At 38.1% G+C, this 24,515-nt stretch overlaps 2 long non-coding RNA genes across 2 annotated transcripts; both read right to left on the bottom strand.

Annotated features, from left to right (window-relative positions):
* Positions 1–6,096: 6,096 nt before the first annotated feature.
* On the bottom strand, positions 6,097–11,855 carry LOC117199549 (uncharacterized). Its single transcript, XR_004480789.2, has 2 exons — positions 10,277–11,855; positions 6,097–9,260 (listed from the first exon to the last, which is right to left on the bottom strand). It is a non-coding gene; the product is annotated as an uncharacterized LOC117199549 (long non-coding RNA).
* A 1,391-nt stretch (positions 11,856–13,246) lies between these two features.
* Positions 13,247–17,083, bottom strand: LOC125964328 (uncharacterized). The gene is made up of 3 exons (XR_007477265.1): positions 16,086–17,083; positions 13,624–14,172; positions 13,247–13,399 (listed from the first exon to the last, which is right to left on the bottom strand). It is a non-coding gene; the product is annotated as an uncharacterized LOC125964328 (long non-coding RNA).
* Positions 17,084–24,515: the final 7,432 nt, after the last annotated feature.

Genomic DNA, 24,515 nt, shown 5'->3' with positions numbered 1-24,515 from the left:
TCCACCCCCAAGAAGCAGAGGAATCGGAAGCGAGGAAGGGTTCTGTGTCAGAATAGGTTTCGAACATCTCTCATCACCAAAAGCCGAGGGTTACTCACAAGCACAAACTGTTAACACTGAAGGCAGGGGCTGAAGTAGTTCACTAACATAAGCGAAGAAAGAGGCCAGAGAAGGGGAGCGGGTTGCGTTGCTAAGAGGAAAAGGCTTTTCTTTTACTAGCCTGACTAACTTGAATTAGACAAAAGTGGAAAGATGAAGGGCCTCAAATCCTCATCGTGATGGAAGTATGTTAATGTCTTATTCTAGCTAAACTGTTAAGCATTTCTTGGAGGGAGGGTAGTTTACTGAAAATCCCAAACTACAAAATTGAAGTTAATTGCACTTTGCTAATTTTCAGTAGAATATAACAGGTACTACAGATTATCAAAATGTCCATCCACAGAACTTCATATACTGAGCACCTACTGTTTGCAAAGCATTTCAGTAAGTGCAGTGGGAGATACCCAATCTTCTGGCACAGTGAGGCTGATACATGGGGAGCACGAACAACACAAATACCAGCAGAAAGTGTCAAGGCCATAGAAGTGTAAAAATAAAGTTTCGTGAGATTTCAGATAAGGGGTAACTCAGCTTGAGGGTAGGCAGCGGTTAGGGAAAGCTTCTTGGAAGATGTGAGAATACAGAAATTCCTCTATTTAAGAACATATTTGGTTTCAAAAGATTATCCATCAGTGCACTTGTTCATAAGTCTCCAAGAGGTGTTTAACTCTAGATGCATTTCTAGGACGTATGAATCGATTCTTTGGAGCTTTAAAACCACGAGTACTCTTCTCCAGGCTGATGTATGTTCTCTGACATCTCTCTCCAAAATGGACAGGTTTTATCTGCTTTGAAAATCTGTTAGGACAAACAGCTCCCTTCCAGACGATCTTTGTGGGTATCCTAGGGAATGCTTAAAGCTACTGCAGCATGCATCAGGTTGCCACTTAACTTTGAAATCGGGTTAGATTTGAAGAAGCCTTGAACTCCGTGTCACACAAACCTGAGTATTCCAAGAGCAAAGGGATAAAAGCTAAGTCAAAATATTTTTGAACAGTAGCATCCAGAAATTTGGGGAACACCTACAAGCAGTTAAGGAATCTGTGTGCTAACAGACCACAGGTCCTGAGGACCTGCATCCCATGTACAATAACTACTTGTTTCCTAGTTCCTTCTAAAACCAGAGGAGGAGATGTCACATGAAATGGATAAGCCAGCTCTGGGAATCTAGGTCTCCAAGACAAATAGTGTTAATTCCAAGAAGACATCATTAAGAAAGTTGTCTCATGTTCCTACCCAGACTCTTCTCAACACACCCCTGTACACATACAGAGAGACAGACAAAATATTCTTAGATGCAATCAATTTGCTCTCAGCTGAACCATAAGCACTCAACTTACATCCTCAATTTACCCAACTATAAGGATGAATATTAAAATAAAGATAATTTTGAAAAATAACTAGAACCAATAGGAGAATTCTATAAGATGATGGATACAAAACTCATTATTTTTAAAAATTATTAGTTTCCAGTGATAACTATTTAGGAACCATAAAGGAAAGAGGAATTTCCCTTACAACACCAAGGTAAATTACTTTGGAATTAATAAGAATTGCTCAGAATCTAAATGATGAAAAGTACAAAGGCTTAATGAGAACTTAAAAAAAATTTTAAGTGTTCCTGGATGGAAACATACAGTAAAATAACAATGTCAAATACCCCTAACCATACTTAAATTTTTTAAACAATATTAATTTAAAATTTTAGCACCATTTTAAAACAATCTAACAATACTGTAAAATTCAATTGGACAAATAAATGTATAAGAATAGCAAATACTTTTTTCTTAATTGCAGGGAAAAAATCTGAAAGACTTTTAAGTGAAAATGATTACTATATATCTTCAATGGAAAATTAGGCATTGTCTAGGTTATCTGATTCTGTGGGGTCTCTGTACCTTTGTCTTTGAGCAACTTTACAACTCTTGTAAGTTGCAGATAATTGTCATGGACTGAATTGTGTCCCCCCCCCCCCCACAGATTCCTATGTTGAAGTTCTAACCTTCAGTATGACTGTATTTGGAGATGGGGCCTTTTAAGTAGGTAATTAAGGTTAAATGAAGTCATAAGGGTGGGTTCTTATAATGGAGTAATTAGGCAAGAAATGAAATAAAAGGATCCAGTTTGCCAAGGAAGAAGTAAATCTATCTGTATTTGCAGAGTACACAATCTTATATATAGAAAACCCTGAAGAATACACACACACAAACATAGACACACACACAACTATCTGAGCTAATAAATGACTTCAGTAATGTTGCAGGATACAAGATCAGTACATTAAAATCAGTTGTATTTCTTAACACTAGTAAAGAACAATCCAAAAATGAAATTAAGGAAACAATTCCATTTACAATAGCATCAAAATAAATAAAATATTTAGGAATAAATTTAACCAAAGAAGTTCAAGACTTGTATACCAAAAACTACAAAACATTATTTGGAAGAAATTAAATAAGATGTAAATAAATGGGAAGACATCTGTATTCACGGATTGAAAGACAATATTGTTAAGATGGTAATACTCAAATTGATCTACAGCTTCAGTGCATTCTCTGTCAAAATTCCAACTTCCTTTTTTGAAGAAACTGACAAGCCAATTATGAAACTGATATGGACAGGTGAAGGACTGAGAATAGCCAAAACAGTCTTGAACAAGCAGAACAGAGTTGGAAGACTTGATTTCAAAACTTTCTACAAAGCTACAATGTATAGGACAGTGTGATACAGGATTAAGGGTAGACATATAAATCAATGCAATAGAATTGAGAGTCAAAAAATAAACTCTGACATTTATGATCTACTGATTTTCAACAAGGATGCCAAAACCATTCAATGGGGAAAGAAGAGTCTTTCCAACAAAGGTGTTGGGACTAGATATTCACGTGAAAAGAATTACTTTGGACCCCTGCCTCACACTATATTTTTAAAAATTAACTCAACATAGATCATAGACTTAAATGTAAAACTATGAACCCTCTTAGATGAAAACATAGGTATAAATCTTTGTGACCTTGGATTAGGCAATGGTTTCTTAGATATGGCACTAAAGACGCAACAATAGATAAATTGTACTTCATCCAAATTAGAAAGTTTTGTGTATCAAATCATACTATAGAGAAAATGAAAGGTATCCAGAGAATGGGAGAAAATTTTGCAAATCATATATATGAGAGTCTAGTCTCCAAAATATATAAAGAACAGTTACAACTCAACAGTAAAAAGACAACCCAATTTAAAAGTGGACAAAGTATTTGAATAGACATTTCCCCAAAGAATCTACAAAAATAGCCAGTAAGTATGTGAGAAGATGTTCAAGATAGTCATTAGTAAAATGTAAATCAAAACCACAATGAGTTATCACTTCACACCCACAAAAATAGCTATAATAAAAAACAAACAAACAAAAAACAAAATAACAAGGGCTGTCAAGGGTGTGGAATAATTGGAGCCTTCATACAATGCTGGTGGGAACATAAATATAGAGAAGAGTCTGGCAGCTCCTCAAAAATTTAAACATAGAGTCACCGTATGACCTAGCAATTGCATTCATATATATATATATGAAATGAAAACTGTGTTCACACAAAAGCACGTCAATGAATGTTCATAGCAGCATTATTCATAAGAGCCAAAAAGTGGAAACGACCCAAATGTCTATCAATTGACAAATGGATAAACAAAATTTGGTATATCCATACAACGGAATATTATTTGACTCTAAAAACAAATGAAATACTGATACATACTAAAACATAGATGAACCTTGTTACAGTGGAATCAGAAAAGCCAGAAAGAAGAGCATGATTCCATGTATACAAAATGTCAAGAAGAGACCAAAATCCACAGAAATACAAAGTAGATAAAGGGGCTGCCAAGGGCTGGGAGAAGAGGGGGCTGGGGAGTGACTGCGAGCGGGTGTAGGGTGTTTTGGGAGTGACGAAAAAGCTCTGCAGTTAGATAGTGGTAATGGTTGCACCACTTTGTGAATATACTAAAAAGCCAGTAAATTGTACACTTAAAAATGGTGAATTTATGGCATGTGAATTATCTTAGAAAAAAAATAAAGAAATGCATGTTGAAATAAAAATGAAAATTTTCTCCTATATAGTTGAGAGAAAAAAAGAAATGATATCACCCCAGGTTGTCAAGGACAGGGTGAACTGGAAACTTCATGAGCTGCCAGATGGAGGATAAATTATTGTAGCATTTTGAAAAGGCAGTTTAAAAGTGTGTGCATCAAGTCCTTAAATTTTTTTTCTTAGCAGGTTTTTTTTTTTCACCCTATCACCTGGCATGTAGGATCTTAGTTCCCCAACAGGAATCAAAACCACGCCCCCGGCATTGGAAGTGCAGAGTCTTAACCACTGGACCTTCAGGGAAGTTCCAAGTCCTTAAGTTTTTGAAATTAAATATCACTTAGGCCAACAGTTTTGGTGCAAGAAATTTACTCTAAAGAAAAAAGTCACAGACACGTACATTTAGCAACCTTGGTGTTTATTACAACATTGATTATAATAAGGAAAAAATGAAGGATAATCCAAATAATTAAAGGTGAACAAATTAATTTAAATAAATCATGTCATAGTCATAGAAACCAATGTGTTCCATGTAGCCACATAGACGGCTTTGTAGGAGAATTCATAACATGGAAAAGTACTTGCAATATACATATTGTTAATTGAAAGTAGTTTACAAAACTATAGAATAATATCCCATTTGTTATATACTCCCAAACCCATATTAGAATGAGATATGTTTAAATGTTAGTACTGATACCTTGGATGGTCAAATTATTTTTATTTTATGAAAATAACCTCTGGCTACTCACTATTACATAAAACTTATTATCTAAAATTGTGTCTTGTTTATTTGTTTCCTTATATTATATATTATCTGTCCCCTCACTTCAACAGAATACAAAGTCCCTTAAAGGAGAGATCTTTTTGCCCTAAACATTGCTGTATCCTTGGACCTAGTGGCACTAAGCAGTCTGAACAAATATATATATATTTTAAATGAACACATGCACTAATTTCATTTTAGAAAGTTGTTTTTGAAAACCAAACTCCTCGTCTACATTATGTATGGGTGTGGTCAATGACTCTAAATGTTAACCGTTTTTGAATGAAATCACACCAAGCCCATTTCCTTATGAAAGCTTACTAAAATATACAAATTACTGACTTCTAAAGCCTGGTACATCAGAAGTCATCTAATCAGTTCTCGAGTCATCATTATGACCATCAGCTGTGGTATAATAGCGTGAGCACCTCTATCTCCACGAGACGTAAAAAAAGGTTACTGTTTATCTTTCACGCCCAGGTGGCAGATTCTGGTCTCACCCAGAATAATGATCTGTGCTTTATGTGGATTTTGTGTCCTTGATTTTTAAAAACAGATAAATAAACAAGGAACACACTGAAGTTCCTGAAATAGCCAAGGCTTAATTACGTCACCTTCGGTCAGCTTATTTTTAAATAGTGTATTGTCACTCTACATAGACAGTCAAGCTACAATCATGCACTATTTTCAGATGTCTGTGACCATATTAATCAAGTGACCAGTCTCCTCTCATAGGCTTTGATTTTGCCTTCCCAAGATCAACTCCTAAATTCAGAAAAATAAAAACTTCATGATGTCTTTTACCTTTAAATTATCTTGGGCTTCCCTGAGGGCCACTGGACAACCGCAAGGACTTGTTCTTCTACCTTTGAAAAGAGAGGGATGCTAGAAGTAACTAGGTTTATTCATATGTTCTATGTTTTTTAATTAGCTCAACCCTATAGTAAGAGTTGGATGACAAAGCTATTGAATCAGAGGAGCTCAGCCTTCCTTATATTAATTTCATTCAAATAAATTGTTGTTAATAATAAATATTATTTCAAAGATAGCCCCTTACAGAAAGACCCTGCTATTCCTTATCTTCTGTGTGGTCTGCTCAGATTAGAGAGATTCGAATATCTTGTCCATTTGTTCTTATTTGACATTAGTGTAAAGGGGACATCCTGACCGTCAATTCAAGGCACTTTTTTTTTTTTTTTTAATGTGCAAAAACTAGCAGAAAAAAACCCCTGTCATCTTAAAGCAACTGTGTAAGAAGCAGGAACCTGAATTTACCTTTGGGACAGAATGCTCCTTGGTTTGGGGAAAGCTGTATGAACAAACCCTTCAATTATATAAATTTAACACAAGTATCCACCACTAGTGCTGCCCCCCTCCCTGCTCTAAACCCAAGTCAAAAGATAAATGACAGGGCTTCCCTGGTGGCGCAGTGGTTGAGAGTCCGCCTGCCGATACAGGGGACGCGGGTTCGTGCCCCGGTCCGGGAAGATCCCACATGCCGCGGAGCGGCTGGGCCCGTGAGCCATGGCCGCTGAGCCTGCGCGTCCGGAGCCTGTGCTCCGCAACGGAAGAGGCCACAACAGTGAGAGGCCCGCGTACCGCAAAAAAAAAAAAAAAAAAAAAGATAAATGACAAACTGGGAAATTATGCAGTATCTGTGACATCAAAGTTAAACTAAAAAACAAAGAGACCTTAAATATCAGTGAGAAACGACTCACTGGCAAAGGAACATGAACAAGTAGTTCATAGAAAAAGAAATATAAATAAAATATATAGATTAATACATAATTTTTACATAAAGAAGCCTTTTAAAATATATAAACAAAATATAAAACATTCGAGGGAAAGAAATACATTGTTTTATTTCTCAGATGGGTACAGTCAAAAAGTTTAACATATAGGATTAGAGAGTTGAAGGAAACAGGTACTCTCTTTCACTGCTGGTGGGAGATCGATCAACAATAGCATTCAATATTTGAAATAAGTGTATCTTTTAATTCAGCAATTTCTTGTCTAGGAATTTATCCTACAGACATATTCACACACATGCACAAAGATGTGTGAACATATATACTTCAGCTTTGCTTGTGGTTGCAAAAGACTGGAAATAAACAATAAAATGGTCTTCATTAGAGGCTTATGAAAGAAACTATGTGGAGTCATTCATTTAATGTTTTTTGAGAGCCCATCATTGCCAGATGCAATTTATAAAGAACTATTGCAGTTTTTTTTTTTAATGAAGTCAATCTATATACATGGCTGTGGAATGATCTAGGTATACTGAAAAAGTAGAAAATAAGTGAAAAATGTAAGGCATATTGCAATGTGTTTAGCATGCTTCCATTTTCATGAAGGGAAAACATGCATATGCCTGCAATATATATTGGGTTGGCAGAAAAATGCCTTTGGTTTTTAAGTAAAAACAAAAGATAACATTTTTCATTTTCACCAAGAACTTGATTGAACAACATATTCACCCTTTTGTTCCACAACCTTCTGCCATTTTTCAGGCAACTTCATAATTCCATCTTCCCAAAACTTTTTATCTTTTTGAGCAGAGAATTGTTCTAGGTGCATTTTACAGTCTTCCAGGGAATTGAATTTTTTTCCATTAAGAGAATTTTGTAAAGACTGAAATCAATGGAAATCCGAAGGTGCAATATCTGGTGAACACAGAAGATGAATCAGAACTTCCCAGCCAAGCTCTAACAGTTTTTGCCTGGTCATCAAAGAAACATGTGGTCTTGCGTTATCCTGATGGAAGATTATCCATTTTCTGTTGACTAATTCCAGACACTATTCATCGAGTACTGCTTTCAGTTGATCTAATTGGGAGCAGTACTTGCTGGAATTAATCGTTTGGTTTTCCGGAAGGAGCTCATAATAGAGGACTCCCTTTCAATCCCACCATATACATAACATCACCTTCTTTGGATGAAGACCAGCCTTTAGCGTGGTTGGTGGTTGTTCATTTCACTTGCCCCATGATCTCTTCCATTCCACATTATTGGACAGTATCCACTTTTCATTGCCCATCACAATTTGTTTTCAAAACGGAACGTTTTCGTTATGTAGATTATGTATATAGAGAACTGTATGCGGAAATACAGTCAAGAAGGTTTTTTTCGCTTAACTTATGAGGAACCCAAATATCAAAGTGATTCACATGACCAACCTGGTGCAAATGATTTCAACGTTTGATTTGGATATTTTGAGTATGTCAGCTATCTCCCGCATGGTGTAACATTGATTGTTCTCAGTTAATGTCTCAATTTGATCACTATCAACTTCAACTGGTCTACCAGACTGTGGAGCATCGTCCAGTGAGAAATCTCCAGCAAACCAGTTTTGACACATTCAATCAGTCACAGCACCTTCTCCATACACTGCACAAATCTTTTTTTGCGTTTCAGTTGCGTTTTAACCTTTCTTGGAATTAGAAAGCATAATATGCCGAAAATGTTGCTTTTTTCTTCCAACTTCAATATTAAAAGGGTTACACAAAAATTCACCAATATTGATAATTTTTTTAAAATACACGCTGATACGACAGCTGTCACAATACAATCTAACAAAATTGTTTCGAATGAAGTTAAAGACAACTAAGTGCTACTAGAGGCATCTTACAGAAAAAAACGAATGAACATTTTGGCCAACCCAATACGTGCTTTTATAGACAGAATATTTCAGGAGTGTCTGCCTCTAGGGACTGGAATCTGCAGTTAAAGGAAGACTTCTCACTGTACTGTTTTTGTACTACTTGATTTTTTTAAACCATATGCATGTACTAATTTTTCCTACTTATTTGAAAACATATGTAATGAGAAAAATATAATAATTTGAGGTAAAATTCCTCAATAAAAACCAGAAAGTAAATGCAGAGGGTCCATGAAGTAAAGATGCCCTGTGTCGTCTCTGGCCACGTCCTGTAGGATTCCAGGGACAGCTCTCTGCTGACTTCTGCACTCCATCTTATCCTCCCCAATGGAAAGTGGCTGCAGTTGTATTTTGAGAGAAGATCTTTGTAGGTATCCCTTCATCCACTTATTGCCTCGCTCCTCAAAGTTGGACTCTGAAGTATTTTAATTTTCAGTTCCATTATAAGAGATAAAACCAAAATTCATACTGAATATGAAGGGATGAGGGCCCAGAAATAGGCCACATCACGGAACAGGAGAGAGCAGGGATTGATTTGGTGCCCATTCCCCAAATGTCCACAAGGACATGTTGAGAATCTTCCAGTGAGAAGATGTTCCTGGACTTTCTCAGGCAGCTAATGTCTTATAATTGGTTTCTTATTTCTTCATTTACCATTTCTATAAAATGAAGGAGTATTTTTTTAATGTGAGCTTATGGATGTTTTCCTTTTAAACATTTTTATTGACACCTTGAATTAGGTTTCTTTTCATTCTTTTTGTTGTTGGGTTTTAACTGGTTAAAATTAACTTTGTACAATAATACGAAGTTATACAATATCTTTGTGAAAAATGCAAGCATTACAGATAATGGTGAGAGTATTCTTTGGACTCCACCCCCACTTCCTTCTTCTTCCCAGATAAAACCATTTTTCTCAGTTTGGGGTGTATCACTTCAGATTTTTCTTTGTGCATTTACATGCATATGTGTACCATAGAAAAGATACAGTGTTATTTAGTATGAGTGTATGTATCTTTACATAAATGGTATCACGTTTCCCTAACTTTCAGTAACTTGTGTTTTCGCTCAGTGTATGTCTTAGAATTCTTTCCATGATAATTAAACATGGATCTACCTTGTTCATTTTAATGGCTACAGAGTATTCCAGAGTCCTAAATTATTTCCTGACTGATGTACATTTAGGTTTTACACAAGTCTTGGCCACTACAAACAGTGCTGCGATGACCATCTCCATGTGCATATATTTAACTTTTTCTCCAGAGTTACCTAGCGATGGATTTATTGGGTTCCTGCATTTTCAACTTTAATTTTAAAATACATTGCCAAATTCACCTCCAAAGTAACTGTACTGTGTTACATCCTGGCCAGTGAACAGCGCTCGTGCCTTCACAGAGGTGCCATTCTTGCTAAAGTTTTAGCATCATAAAGCTGGAAATGCTAATTAGTAGTACAGATGATAAAATTAAAACTTAAAAGCCTTTCTACAACTTAGAAGGATTAAGGTAAAATTAGTAGATATAGTAAAGTTCTGCTTCTAAGTTTAAAAAAAGAATAAATTGAGCAAGTATAGCATGGCAGAATCTGGCTTAGAAAAAAGTCACGTAAAAAATACCACATGGAAGTTAAAAATTCAATGGCCTAATCCCAGGCCTACAATCCCCGTGTAAATCTATACCTCTGATTGTCCATGATTTGAAAATAAAGGTCATCATTGCTGTTGGTATACTGAAAAAAGAAAAATAAAAGATCACATGATTAGTAGAAACCAATAGGGTAAATAATTGCCCCCAAAACTACCATAACTGGGCTTCATTAATAGATGTTTAGTGAGCAGATAAGAGGGTACAATTTCTCTGAACTTTGAATACATCACATATGGAACATTAATATCTTTTTTTTTTTTTTTTTTTTTTTTGCGGTACGTGGGCCTCTCACTGTTGTGGCCCCTCCCGTTGTGGAGCACAGGCTCCGGACGCGCAGGCTCAGCGGCCATGGTTCACGGGCCCAGCCGCTCCGCGGCATGTGGGATCTTCCCGGACCGGGGCACGAACCCGTGTCCCCTGCATCGGCAGGCGGACTCTCAACCACTGCGCCCCCAGGGAAGCCCTGGAACATTAATATCTTAAGGGGACATTGACAAGACAGAGTTTTCAAGATAGGGTAACACTGATTACCATAATCATGCAAATTCCCACTTTTCATCAGGTTCTTTTATGCAAAGGCTGAATGAAAGTTCATTACAGCAAGAAGCTGCAGAAACACTCTTCCTTCAGTTCTCCAAAGAGAGTTTCTACTTATTATGGACTCTTTGTCATCCTTTCTAGACACAGGAGAATGGACCACCATAGGGCTTCCATCTCTACAGTTCTAAGATTCTTTATCTTTTCTTGGATATACTTCTGTTTTCCCAGAAATGTTCCCAGACATCAGTAGCTTTAACCTGACTACATATGGTAATGTGTACCAAATTTAGAAATATTTTAAACTCCAACCCACCCAAACTGGCTAACTATAGCCAATGTTTATTTATGTTCAGAGGAGAGGATTGAATATTTTTCTCTTTCATCTCAGAGGAAGCATCAGCTTTATCGTAGTCCAATTTACTATATCTTCAGCCAAAACTATGACTTTCTTTGTAACTCTTCAGCCAATGACCTCAAGACTGACCTACAGCAGTCATCTCCCTGGGGATGAAAAAGGTTATTTAAACACTTCAGTCCCTAGTCATTAGGAGAATACAAAATTTCATTTCAAATTAGTGTTAAGGTCTTCTCACAAAAGTAATACAGAAAGGAGTAGTGATTAAAAAAAAAACAAAAAAACTGGAACCAGTGTTGACTAGACTTGAAATTTTCAAGTGTTCTCTCAATATTCCTTCTATGATCGGAAAATGCATTTCATTAATTTAAATTCTCCAAAACAATGTGCTGTCTGAAAAACTAACATTCTGACCAGTAGTTAACTAATAGAATAATGAAGTTATTTTAAAGATTCTATTTAAAACCATTGCAATTCAAATAGGCTGAGATAAAGTTAATGTTTTCACTATCCATGTAAAAGGCAAACATAGTTAGAAAAACAATCAATAATGTTATTATAAGGACAACTATTTAAAAACTTTAGCATTATGTATATGTACGAACAGCAAATGAGTACTAATTTCCAATTTTTCCTGTTTATTTATTATAGAGCATCTGGATATCTCTCTACCTTACATGTCTATTTAGAAAAACAATTTGAGGGGACTTGCCTATTAAAAGACAGAAGAGCTTAAAATTATAAAAATGAGCAACACATGTCACTTAAAAGGACAGTACTAATTGTACCAGGAGCTGGATCTTTACATTAATCGATCACTGAATTTAGCTCTAATCTTCCTGGCAGACAAGGCAATAAGGGAAATAAGTTGTGTTCTAAAATGTGTGCTATTTGATAAGAGCTCACGGAAAAGTTAACTCTTTCCTGGCATCAATTCTCTTAGAAACCTGTTAAGTGGCTCTTTATAAAGGGAGCAGTAAGTAACGTAAGGACCAATATTTTGAACTGTAATTTCGCCAAAGATTAAGAAAATATTCTTCAGATTTCCTTAATAAAGCCAAGTTCAACATTCAGTTGTAACTTGGTGAAAGCATTTCTGTAGAGGATTTTAAAAATGTATTTCAGAAACACTGTATTCTGTTGATCTAATTTAATACAAGAACAGATTTTACGTAATTTAGAACAGTTGAATAATACACTCCTTAGGTCTTCTCTCTCAAATATCAGTTACCCCATGCCCAATTATATACTTATTACTATTATTATTTCTTACAACTACAAGAATGTTCATGAAGATAAGCACAAAGAAGAAAGTATTGCTGTAATATCCCTAGCCAGCAATTATAATGCTAACATTTTCTGGTGTATCCTTCATAGATGATGGATAAGGATAGAGATCTATAAATAGTTTAGTTTTTACCAAATTGGGTCATACTGGACACATTTTTATAACATTTTCCATTAACCAGTATATTATGAACATTTCTACATGTCATTAAGTATTTTTCTGTAGCTTTATTCTTAATGCCATCGTATTATTGCATTGCATGGATATACAATAATTTACTTAATCCACTGCTTGTGGACATTTAGGTAGTTCTCACTGTTTAAATTACATCTTACTGTATAATTCTAATTACTTTCTTAGGACTAATTCTTTGCTCTTATGTCCTTTTGATTTCCCTTTCATGGGGCTCATTGCACTTCTAATTATTTGTGTAATGTCTATTCACTCACTGATAGAATATAATTTCCAGCCCTTGATATGGAAGACACTCAATAAATAAATACTTCTAATTAAATAAATGAATGTTTTAAGACTTTGGGGTACATTTTATCAAGTTTGTTTGAAAAAGTTGTGTCAGTTTACACTTTTCCTGAAAGCATGATGAGAGTCCCTCTTTTTTCCATATTCACTTTGGGTATCATCTCGGGCATCACCTTGATGTGCAAAAAATGTCAGTTCACTAAATTACTGTGTTAATTTAGATTTTTAAATTTTTTCATAAGTTTGGCAAGTGCTAAGAAAAGGTCATTTCAATGTTATCTGGAAAGTGCCTAAAATACCAGTGTTCAAAGCAACACTCTTTGGTACAAGTTACCAGATTCACAGACAATAACTTCAGGCTATAAATATTCAGAATTTTGACTCTTAGTCTGGAAAGGAAAGATTTTCATCTGCACAGAGGTGGACCATAGGGGTTCCTATGAGCCTGACATTTGGGGAAAGAGACAGGAAAAGCCAGTCAGGTACCTGTACCTTTTTTTTTTTTTTTTTTTTTTTGCGGCATGCGGGCCTCTCACTGTTGCGGCCTCTCCCATTGCGGAGCACAGGCTCCGGACGCGCAGGCTCAGAGGCCATGGCTCACGGGCCCAGCCGCTCTGCGGCATGTGGGATCTTCCCAGACCAGGGCACGAACCCGTGTCCCCTGCATCGGCAGGCGGACTCTCAACCACTGTGCCACCAGGGAAGCCCACCTGTACCTTTTAATTGTTCTTTTCTGCTCATCACATTTCCATACGACATGGATTTTTAAAGGAACAAAAGATAAAATATTCATTGACCGTTTTTCTTGGTCAATTATTATAAGCACTTAATTTAAATTTATTTTTCCTCTTAATGTGTTCACTTCTCTCCCCCATTTCCTGATACACTTTGAATAAATCCCACTGTGCAATCATATCCACCTCACTGGTATTAAGTACTGTTAGTGACATCAGTGTGTAGGCTGCAAAAAATACCTAACTTTTGAGAGGAGCTAGTCATGCAATTTGTGTCGCCCTGTTTTCACTTAAAGCCATCACATTAAAAACAAAAACAAAACCAAAATAAAAAAAAAAAAATACAGAAAAATTACCTCACTCATCCTGAGCAAAATGACACAGATTTCTTCATTTTGCAGTTGCTGAGGGTGTCAATTCTCTTGAGAGTCTACGATCTAATTCACACCCATAAATCACAGGTCATGGCTTCTGATGGGTGATGGCGTCAGTGCCTAGGGTCAGCTCATTCTGATATTTCCAGAAGATGTTCTGGTATAATGATAAAACTTTCAAAGAGTAAATGGAAGTTGATACTTCAAGACAGCTGCTTGCAAGTGTACTTTCAACATCATTGTTCACACATAAAATGAAAAGGGAGGATACTAGCAATTTACGGCACCGAAACTGAACTCTTTAAGAGACACAGCAAAAAGAAAGACCATGTGTTCAAGGCGTTGATATCATATAGTTGAGATAGGTTGTCTTGCACAGGATATGTCAAGAAGACCTGTTACTGCCCAAACCTCAAGTAGACCCTCAGTTTTCTCAGGGAATTCTACCATATTGCCTCGGTTGCTTATCACTTTCAACCTCTGAGACCATTTCACACTTCTCCTTTTATCTTAAACTTCCAACAAACCCCATTCTTAGTTGACTCCTCCTTCTGCTTCTTATTTCACTGAAGGTAATGGAATCAATCAGAATAGAATTCCCTCAACTTCCCACCATCAAACAGCCAACCTACTTGTATCTGCTCCCATGTACTCTATGTGGCCCTTGACCTGCCCCGTGCCCACCTCCACCTGAGTATGGGCTCACATTTCCTCTCCCTTGCTGAAGGGTTGTTCCCCAGCATCAGTTTTGCTCCTTCCCAGTAGATCATAAAAATATGATCAGCATAAAAATATGTAGCTCTTTCCCTAACTTCATAAAAGTCCCTCCCTTCCCTTGGCCCAGACCTTTCCAGGTACCACCCCATTTTCTGCTTCCCTCTAAAGCAAAATTCCTCAAGGGTTGTCTAATTGTTGCTTCTTCTGCTTCCACCCATTTGTTTCTCTGTTTTGAGCCTTTGATTTCATTTATTGCTTAAGCAACTGTATGACAACAGAAGTGATGACTGCAAAAAAGACTTCATCCACATTCCACTAGCCTAAGACATCAGTTCTTGTTTTATTTGTGCTTGCTTTTTGTATTTGCTCATTGGTGTATGCCCTTTTTTACCCTGTTCCAATCATAGACTAGGAATATTTTTTTTATGCTACTCTCCTTGCTTAACAGTATAATTTCCTATCTTGCTACACAATTTAAAGAATTCTTATTTTAAGAATTAAATTTCATCTAGTTGATACGTGTATAATTCATTTCACCATCCACTATTTTGGGCCATTTAGATGGTATTTTACCATTGTTACAAATACTGCTTTGGTTAAGCACTTCATGTACCTAATTTACCAGTAGCCTTTGTATGAATTGTTTGTCCATGTAGATTGTAGAGAAGTCATTTAAAATGTGGTATAACTATCCAATGATATAGTGGCTGGTATTCTATCTACTATGGAAAAAGTATAAGATCCTCCGTAATATCATGTCACATCAAGTTGGACTTGGGATGGGAGGACGGTTGCCTCATCTTCTTCCTGGTTACACTTCACCACTGTTCTTTCAAGCCCTGATGGCATGGGTCATTCAGCGGCCATCTTCAAGATTCTCCAGGCCAGAAGTAGACACAGTGTCCATGTTCTGGTATGCCCCATACTTCAGGAGATCACATTACTCTCCCAAGAACTCTCTGTATGCATTACTTTGGTGGCATCACCTGACCACACCTGTGTGTTCTGCAACTCAGCAAGCATCCAGCCAAGGAACTGGACACAAGTCACCTCATTTACAATCTCTGTGCATCTCCTCAAGTGCTTCTCTCCAGGAATATTGTTTTCCTTAAGGCCTAAACATCACTCTTCCCCATCCCCAAATCTTTCTTTACACAGACTAGGGAGAGGAGGGTACTGGCTGATGTGCCCATTAGGAAGTCCTGCCGGGATATTCTGGCAGCTTGACTTCCAGATAGTTCTCTTATGGGAGAACATTTGTCTCCATCTGCTCCCCAGCATTGGGTCTAGCATAAATCTCACAACTTCTGGGTAATAGGAAAATCCTATTAACATCCTATTACTATTACATACCTTTCCTTTCTTCAAAGTTTTCCTTGTTGCTTTAATTTTGGTCTAGTGCTTGTAAACAGTATGTGTGGCAAGTATCTTGTCTGCTTGATCCTCTGGACCCACTATTCACCCTTCTGGTCCCTGCAAAAGGGCTGACTTGTAGGGACCACACCAACTTCTTCCCTTGCTCTCTGGCTAAATCAAGGGAGGGAGACTGAAGTTAATTCTTGACTCCTTCCTGTGATGTCACCTCTATGACCTTCAACTAAGAGTCACTGCTCCTCTCTGGGTGTCCTACTCTACATGATTCTTTCTTTCCAGGTTCTGGGAATCCCACCCTCCCTTTGTCCTTTTGGGCCTCGGAGTGGGAACAGCGGTGCTGGTGTTCACCCAGTATCACACTATGCCTTGTACTTCCACTCCCCATGCACACCTTCCAGAGGAGGCCTTTCTCAAATTATCCTGTTTCCAATGTGTCATCTTACTGAGGCCCTGCCTGATACAGAATATAATCGAATTTGATTTTCAAACTCAATCTGAGAGTTTTTGCCTTTTGATAGGAGAATTTCACAATGGTAGTGAAAATTTATAGACTTAATTTTATTTCTTCCACTTTATTGTACATTTGTATACTTTCATTTCTCTCTTTTCCTCACTCTTATTAGATTGATAAGGTTTCTTTTTATCTATTTCTCCTCCACTCATAAATTGGATTTCCATTCTGCTACTCATAACTTTCCTGGCTTTAGAAGTTATTTTTATATTTCTATGGATATGTGAAAATTAAATAATGTCCTCCAACTTGCTCATTCCCTACCAGACATACATTTTTTCAATTTTACTAATAGTTGTCTTCCCAACTGTAATCATTACATCTTTCTATTCATGGATCAAAAAATAAGTAACAACTTTGCCTTCCTACCACACTCTATTACTAGCTTAATACTTCTACACTTCTTCCACTGAAATGAAACCTTTAGAACATTTGACTGCCCATACCTTCCCTATTGTTTGCGGTATGTGGGTCTCTCACTGTTGTGGCCTCTCCTGTTGCGGAGCACAGGCTCCGGACGCGCAGGCTCAGCGGCCATGGCTCACGGGCCCAGCCTCTCCATGGCATGTGGGATCTTCCCAGACCAGGGCACGAACCTGTGTCCCCTGCATCAGCAGGCGGACTCTCAACCACTGTGCCACCAGGGAAGCCCAAATCTTGAGTTTGTATGAGATAATTATAGGATTTCAAACCCAGACAGTCATCAAGTTTTTCCTCATAGAATCTCCTGTTTCAAAATTCTTACCAGAGTATAATCTCCAGTTAACTGTCATATTCCATTTAGATATAATTGTAAATATTATGAAATTCATTGTTCATCAATGTTTCCTGAACTTTTCATCTTCCCTATCATGAGATTTGATTTTCATTTGGTTAGAAAATTTTCTCAGAAATGTACACAGGTAGGATATTTTCGGAGCCTTTGCAACACTCCAAAACTTCTTTACTTTGCTCTCACATGGGGATGAGAACTTCCCTGGATGGAGGGATATTGCCAGTGGTCTGTAAATATAAATGCAAATTGTCTGATTCAACCAAGGTTACAGATAAGAAGTCTATTACTAGTCTAGTTATCTTTCCATTATCAATTGCCTTTGAAAGTTTTGTTCTTTGTCCAGAAGCCTTGGAAGATTTTCAACTATGATGCCAAATGGTGATTTCCTAAATCCATCATTCCTTCCACATTTATTAGTGAGCATTATATATATATAGTGTTGTATACTGTAAGGAAAAGCTTTTTCTTCTCATTCATTCATTCATTTTTGTATATTAGTATGAACTCATGGTTGCTTAATTTATTCAGTAGGCAATATCTGTTTCTATTGTTGTTTACTGACCCTCAAATTGTCCCGGATTTGCCTAGCCCCTTTAGGCTGGCTTTCAGTTCTTTTGACATATTCTCATCATTCTTTGAACACTTCTGTACTTTCTGGCACACACACAAAAATTTTCCAGGCTTATCTTATACTTTTCCAACCCCAGCCCTGGAATCAAGTATATCTTCAAAGAGCTTTGGGCTTTTTTTTTGTTTTGTTTGTCTGTCTGTTTTTCTTTTGTTATTTTTTTGCAGAGAATGGTATTTAGTAACAGATCTGAACAGTAGGTATTCTCAATGTTTTTGCAATGGCATTGCCCTTAGGCTCTCTCAATGGAAAGAGCTAGGGCATATATATCTACACACACACACACACACACACACACACACACACACACACACACACACACCCCTATATACATATACTATCGAAAACACAAAATGACTGATATATCCAATTCTGATTTTACATACTGCAGGGTTTATTCCAGTTTCCTCCCTTTCCATATTCGTAAATCCTTTTTCTAAGAGGGAGAAGCCTGGTCCCCATAACCCCAATATATTTGTTTGTTGGATCAACCCCCAAGGTAATCAGTCTCTTCTCATCCCCACTGCCCCCTGAGTGGGCATCCACTCACCTCGTTCTGCAATCGCCCACATGTACGGATGCTGTCCCTATCTTGCGTGGGCGCACATGCCACGCCATCGCTACAACCCCACTCCATGCAAAGGCCTTTCTCATCCCTCTTAGGAACCACCTCCTTGCACTGGCACTAGCACCCACTCTCCAATGTGGATACTTACTTTTGCTCAATTTCACCTACTGGCTTTAGTACCAAATTATTTAAGCAAGAAAGAATGAAGGAAAGAAGGAAGGAATGAAGGCAGGCATTTAGAAAAAAAAATTATCTATCTATACATATATGTGTATGTATACCTACATTTATATGTATATATTCCAAAACTCCCATCACCATATTTGATGCCCTTTCTTTTATTACTTTATTTTCTTTTTCTTATTACCAAAGCAGGTCATACAAGCAATGTAATACTGATAAGTGTAGGAAAGGAAAAACATTTTCTTCTACCCTCTCAGGTTTTGTATCTGGGAGCCTACAATTAAACTGAGAAAAGATAGATTAATAGGAGAAAAACTGTGTGTTTCTTTGTAGATGTTAATATTTTCACATGCACAGGGGCTTCAAGATAAAAGTGAAAACCCAAAGAATCCGTTAAACCAGTGGACTCATGTCTGTATCGTTTTTAACAAAGGGTAATAAATTGTGGAGAAGTGAGCAAAGGAAAAGGGGTTTGGGGCCTCTGTGGGTAGTGAACTGTGGAAAGATGACTAGGAAAAATATGGGAGACAAAGCTTGTTTAGTTAGGCAGATAAGAGCTATATTTCTCCTCTTCCTGGAGAGGAAAGCACATTTACAAATGGAAATTTATATCCCCTTTATGAAGGGAAATTTATGCCCCGGTTTTAGGCAGAAAGGGGGAGGCAAAGAGTTCTTCCTGTGTCACCTCTTCTCAATTGCCTTCAGCTCAAAATAATCCTTATGCCAAAGTAGCATATTTTGGGGTGGTATGTTCTGATTCCTTTCACAAGCAAAAAGAAGAAAGTAAAGAGCACTTATAACTGGGCCAGCTGCATGGGCATGTGACCTGTGCAGTCACACAGAGCCCTGCACTCAGAAGACTTCTGCACTTGGTTCAATGCCCTGCTGTCACCATCCTGAAATTCTTAGCAATTGTTGAACAAGTGTAGGGGAGGGAAAAAAAACGTTCCCTCTACTCTTTTGAGTTCTTGGTTGAGGCCCCCTTGTTAATAAAAAAACAGGTTAACAAGAGAAAAAAACAAACAGAAATTTATTAACATGTACACTTCATGTATATGTGGAAGATACCCAGGGAAAATGAGTAACTCTCCAGATGGCCCAAGCCACTACCTTAAATTCCATCTTCTGCTAAAGACAGGGAGAGAACAGTTACGGGAAGTTACCAGGAAAAGCCAGGTAAACAAGGGTAAAATATGTTATGCAGATTGACGTCTGTGCCTTCTCTATTATTAGTAAGATTCTCTTGTGATTTAGTCAACCTGGGATTCCTGGTACTGAGAGGCACAGAGGTTTCCTTTATAAATGTAAATGTCCCTTACAAAAGGGTAACTTCTCTGTTTTAGAGCTTCTGCTGTGTCTGCAGGCTGTCAAAAATAATCAGTTTAAGGTAATAATCCCTGTGCCAAAGAGGCATATTTTGGGGTGGCATACTTTGCTACCCTTCACAAGGGTCCCTGCATTTTCATTTAACTTCCATCATTCCTTTCTAAGAAAGTATGCATGTTTTTATTTTTATATATTTTAAAATGAAATCACAGGTGCATATTACGTTATCTACTTTTTTCAGCTGAAAAGTTTGTTTTATATGTCAATATGGTATATATTCAGCATTGTTTTTAATGCCTGCATAATATTTAATTTTATGGATGTACCATTAACTTATTTAACTACTTACTTATTACTGAACATATAGATTATTTCTACCTATTAAACATAGATTATTTCTAGCTTTCTAACATTACATTTGGGTTAATAGGTAGGCTTGGGTTAAAATCTTTCCTGCATCACTTACTAGTTGTATCACCTTAAAACAAATTCATCTATCTGAATTTCAATTTCCTCATCTATAAAATGGGGAAAATAATAGACTCTCATAGTGAAACTGAGTCCCCCTAAAATCGAGTTCCCCTGCTGAGTTTATGACAAACCTCTCTATCTAAAACTTTATTCCCTTTTTTGCCCTATCCCTGTCCCCCTCAGGACTGAGGGGTATCAAAGAAAAGAGGGGATTGAAACCAAGCAGGACTCTGCAGGGCCCTCCCGGGTACAAAACCCCCTGTGCTCCATGTTTTCTTGTTTGTAAAAGAAGGCTTTAGTCTTCTAGACCTTCCCTCAGTTCAAAGAGCAGACTAAAGTAGTTACTAATTAGGAAAGTGAGGGAATTCAGAAACAAAGGAAAAGCAGTCAAGAAACAATAGTTCAGCAATGAAACAGAGTCCTAGTTTCTCAGGAGATATACATAACAATCTGATGCATATCTTTGAGTTGTTTTGTAGAAACAAAGACCTCTGTCCAGGTGAAGGATGGTGACTACATTCTGAGCACAAGCACTAGACCCCAGACCGGTTGGAACCAGAAGGTTGATGATTTAGATCCCTGAAACATCACCTTGTCACGTCACCACCAACAAATCAGAAGAAAGCCCAGGAGCCGTGAATCTCATCCACATGTTGCCTTTAAAAACCCTTGCCTGAAAGCCAATAGGGAGTTCGGGTCTTTTGAGTGTGAGCTGCCCATTTCCCTTGTTTGGTGCCCGGCAAATAAATGCTGTACTTTCCTTCATAACAACCTGGTATCATTAGATTGGTTTTGCTGCGTGGCAGGCAAGCGGACCCAAGTTTGGTTTGGTAACAATAGTTATTTTTTTAATTTAAGGGTTAAATGAGATACTACATACAAAGCACTTTGTGCCTGGTACATAGTATTTGCTTAATTAACTTTTCCTCAGTTATAAAATGGGAATCCATCTCACAGCGTTTTTGTGATAATTAAATGAGTTATTATATGTAAAGTGTATATAATAAGTTCTCAGTAAATGTTAATCTGATTATCAACTATAAACCAATTCGGAGATGACTGATAATAAATTATCAATTAAAAGACCAAAAAGTGAAAAACAAACTCTGTCAGTTATTTATAAACAGACAAAAATACTTTAAAAAAGTTTACAAATGCTTCTTTGACCCAAATATCTGAAACCAAGAGGAATTATGTGCCCAAACCTTAGTTTACTCTGGCAAGTTTCTGGAACACAATGGATAGTTGTACGTTTTATTTAGATTACTGGGCCCATTTTCAATCATGCCACTGTTGAAGAGGGAAAATTTTCCCCTACGCTCTGGGTTCTTTTGGCTGGTATAATAATTAGATTGACACAAGACAAATAGGAGAAAATCAAATTAAATTTTGTGTGTTCAGAGGTCTCATAGATATGGAACCTAAAGAAGTGACCAGAGCAGGCAGCTTTTATACTTTTTAGACAAAGAAACTACACATTTGTGAAGAACTGACAAGACACAGAACTTTGGGCTTGGGGTAGTAAAGTAACAAGTGTTGTTTATACAGCCTTCTGAGCACTGACTTCTCTCTCTCTGGTGATAAGAATGTCTCCCTACCTCCTGGTGCAGGGAGGGTACTTTTCACACGGGGGATTTATTTCCTGCTTTCAGGGAGACAGAGGAGGGTCAGAGTGTCCATCTTGTATTGGGTGTTTCTTAAGTAATTCAAAATAATCAATATGCCACTTTGGCACATTTGGGGGCAGCCTGCCCTAACACCATTAATTCCAGTTTTAAAACCAGAACAATATTCCCTCTTCATCTCTGTTTCCTACAGTGAAGAAAACTAACATTTTCCTTTTACTCGTTCCATATGACTCTTTTTATCTAGCTCTCAGACATATTTTGGACTAAATTCTTATGTCTTTTAAATTCTTCTCTAGTAGTAGACATTTGGGATGTTTGCTCGTGTATCTGGACCAAGGCCAAATATTCATCGCTGCCTATTTTAAGTATCTTGAACAAATTTAAAGTGGTTTCTCTTCCTATTCTTTTCCATCTTATTCTCCTCTCCAGGGTCCAGATCCTGCAAGTCTGGACATGCCCTTCGAGGTGCAGCCCCAGGCGAGGTGAAGTGATCTAGGGATTTCCCTACCAAGCCTGAAACTGAAACCTCTAAAAACTCATCTTGATTTCTTTCCACATTCCTTTTCATTTGCCTTTCTGGCACAGTCCTCCTTTTTAGAAAACTTCTTATCCCTCCAGAGCCTCTAAGCCGGCTGCACGTTTCCGTGCCTCTGGTCTTGCAGTCCCATCTCAGCTGTGGCGAGGTTGTGCCCTCTCTTCTGAAACCCTCCTTGTTTCAAAGGCTCTATTATTTAGTCGGAGGCATCGTTGCCTCAGGGAGGATCAGCATTATTAAGGCAGGAATGTAAAAACAAAGAAAAAATTATTGTTCAGCTTTTGTGTTTCGAGAACAGACTTTTGAAACCCAGAGCTGAGACAATAGTTGTGAAAGAAAAATATATATATATCAGGGCTTTTTGAGGGAGAAAAGGTTTTTTCAGTTCCAAAAGGTTAGTTTTCAGTATCAATTAAAAAATCCCCTAATGAAGTTTAACAGAAAAATTACCTTGTAAAGAAAGTAGTTGAAGAACCTAGCAGGCCAGAGAGTAGAAAAGTGTTGCCCCAGAAGAGGGTCGGAAAGTGCCTCAGAGCACATGGATGGTATGTGGGTCAGAGAAGGCGTATGTCCCACTTCCTTAGGGGTTGAAACCTTGGATGGTAGCTGAAGAGACTCTACTGACAAGTTTTCAAAATGCCAAGATGGGGAGCCTCCTGTCCTAAGATGGAGCTCTGGGATGGCCGGAAGCCTCATAAGACCCACACAGAGCCTGGGGCAGGCTTACTCACCTCATTCCCCCGGAAAGGGGCAGCGTGCAGCCAGTGCTTCCAGGCCCTGGGAGGGATGAGAGGGGTGTGTGTGTGTGTGTGAGAGAGAGAGAGAGAGAGAGAGGTGTGTGTGTGTGTGTGTGTGTGTGTGTGTGTGTGTGAGAGAGAGAGAGACACACACACAGACAGAGACAGAGAGAGAGACAGAGAGAGAGAGAGGGAGAGACAGAGGGAGAGAGGGAGAGACAGACAGAGAGACAGAGAGACAGAGAGAGAGGGAGAGAGGGAGAGAGGAGAGAGACTGCAGGGCCTCAGGGCTGGGACTCAGAGGGGCGACTACAGCACTGACTACACCTGGGGATCAGATGAGTTACCAGATCTCAGTTGATGATGACCACCTAAACACCACATGGGATGGCATATCTGTGCGCCACCAGTGTCAGTAAGTGCTGATAAATAGAGACCTCTGGATGACAGAGTGGTAGGAGAACAAGTATCCAGGACACTGGCCGATGTCTAGCCACCTTGGAAGCCCCCTCTACTAGACGCTGTTGGTCCCACCCCACCCCCTTTATTTGACCAGTACACCACCCTCAGCTGTTGTGAGTGTTGGCTGATAGTAGCTTGTGGATCTACCCTTCTCCAGAGAATTGCCCTCACCAGGGAACTGCCCAAAACTACTTGGGAGGTTTACTGCACACCCCCTGCCTCCACCCACCCAACCAGGGAACCAATGACTGACTGACACGGGGTACAAAAACCTGTCCCCCTTGTTTCAGTACCCTTTGCTTCTGAAAGCGTTCCGGCGTTCAGGTTCCAGTCATGCATCAGTCCTTTGGTTCCGTAGGGAGGAACTTTAGTTCCAGATGTTATTTTAGGTCAAAATTTTCTCCTCTGGGCATGCTTTGGCCACATGACTTGCGGGTTTTGTTCTGCTGTCTCTGAAAACAACTCAGTACCTTTTTAGAAACAGGATAGGGCTAGTTTGGGCTGGTTCAACAGTTATAAGGAGCATCGACTTTGTGGTGCCACTCACACCCCGGGGCCCCCCAGCAAGCTGAGGCTGGATTTCAG

This window comes from Orcinus orca, chromosome 4 (assembly GCF_937001465.1).
Source record: "Orcinus orca chromosome 4, mOrcOrc1.1, whole genome shotgun sequence".
Taxonomy (NCBI): domain Eukaryota; kingdom Metazoa; phylum Chordata; class Mammalia; order Artiodactyla; family Delphinidae; genus Orcinus; species Orcinus orca.
The sequence above is the reverse complement of the archived record's forward strand: the minus strand, read 5'-3'. Positions and strand labels throughout refer to the sequence as shown.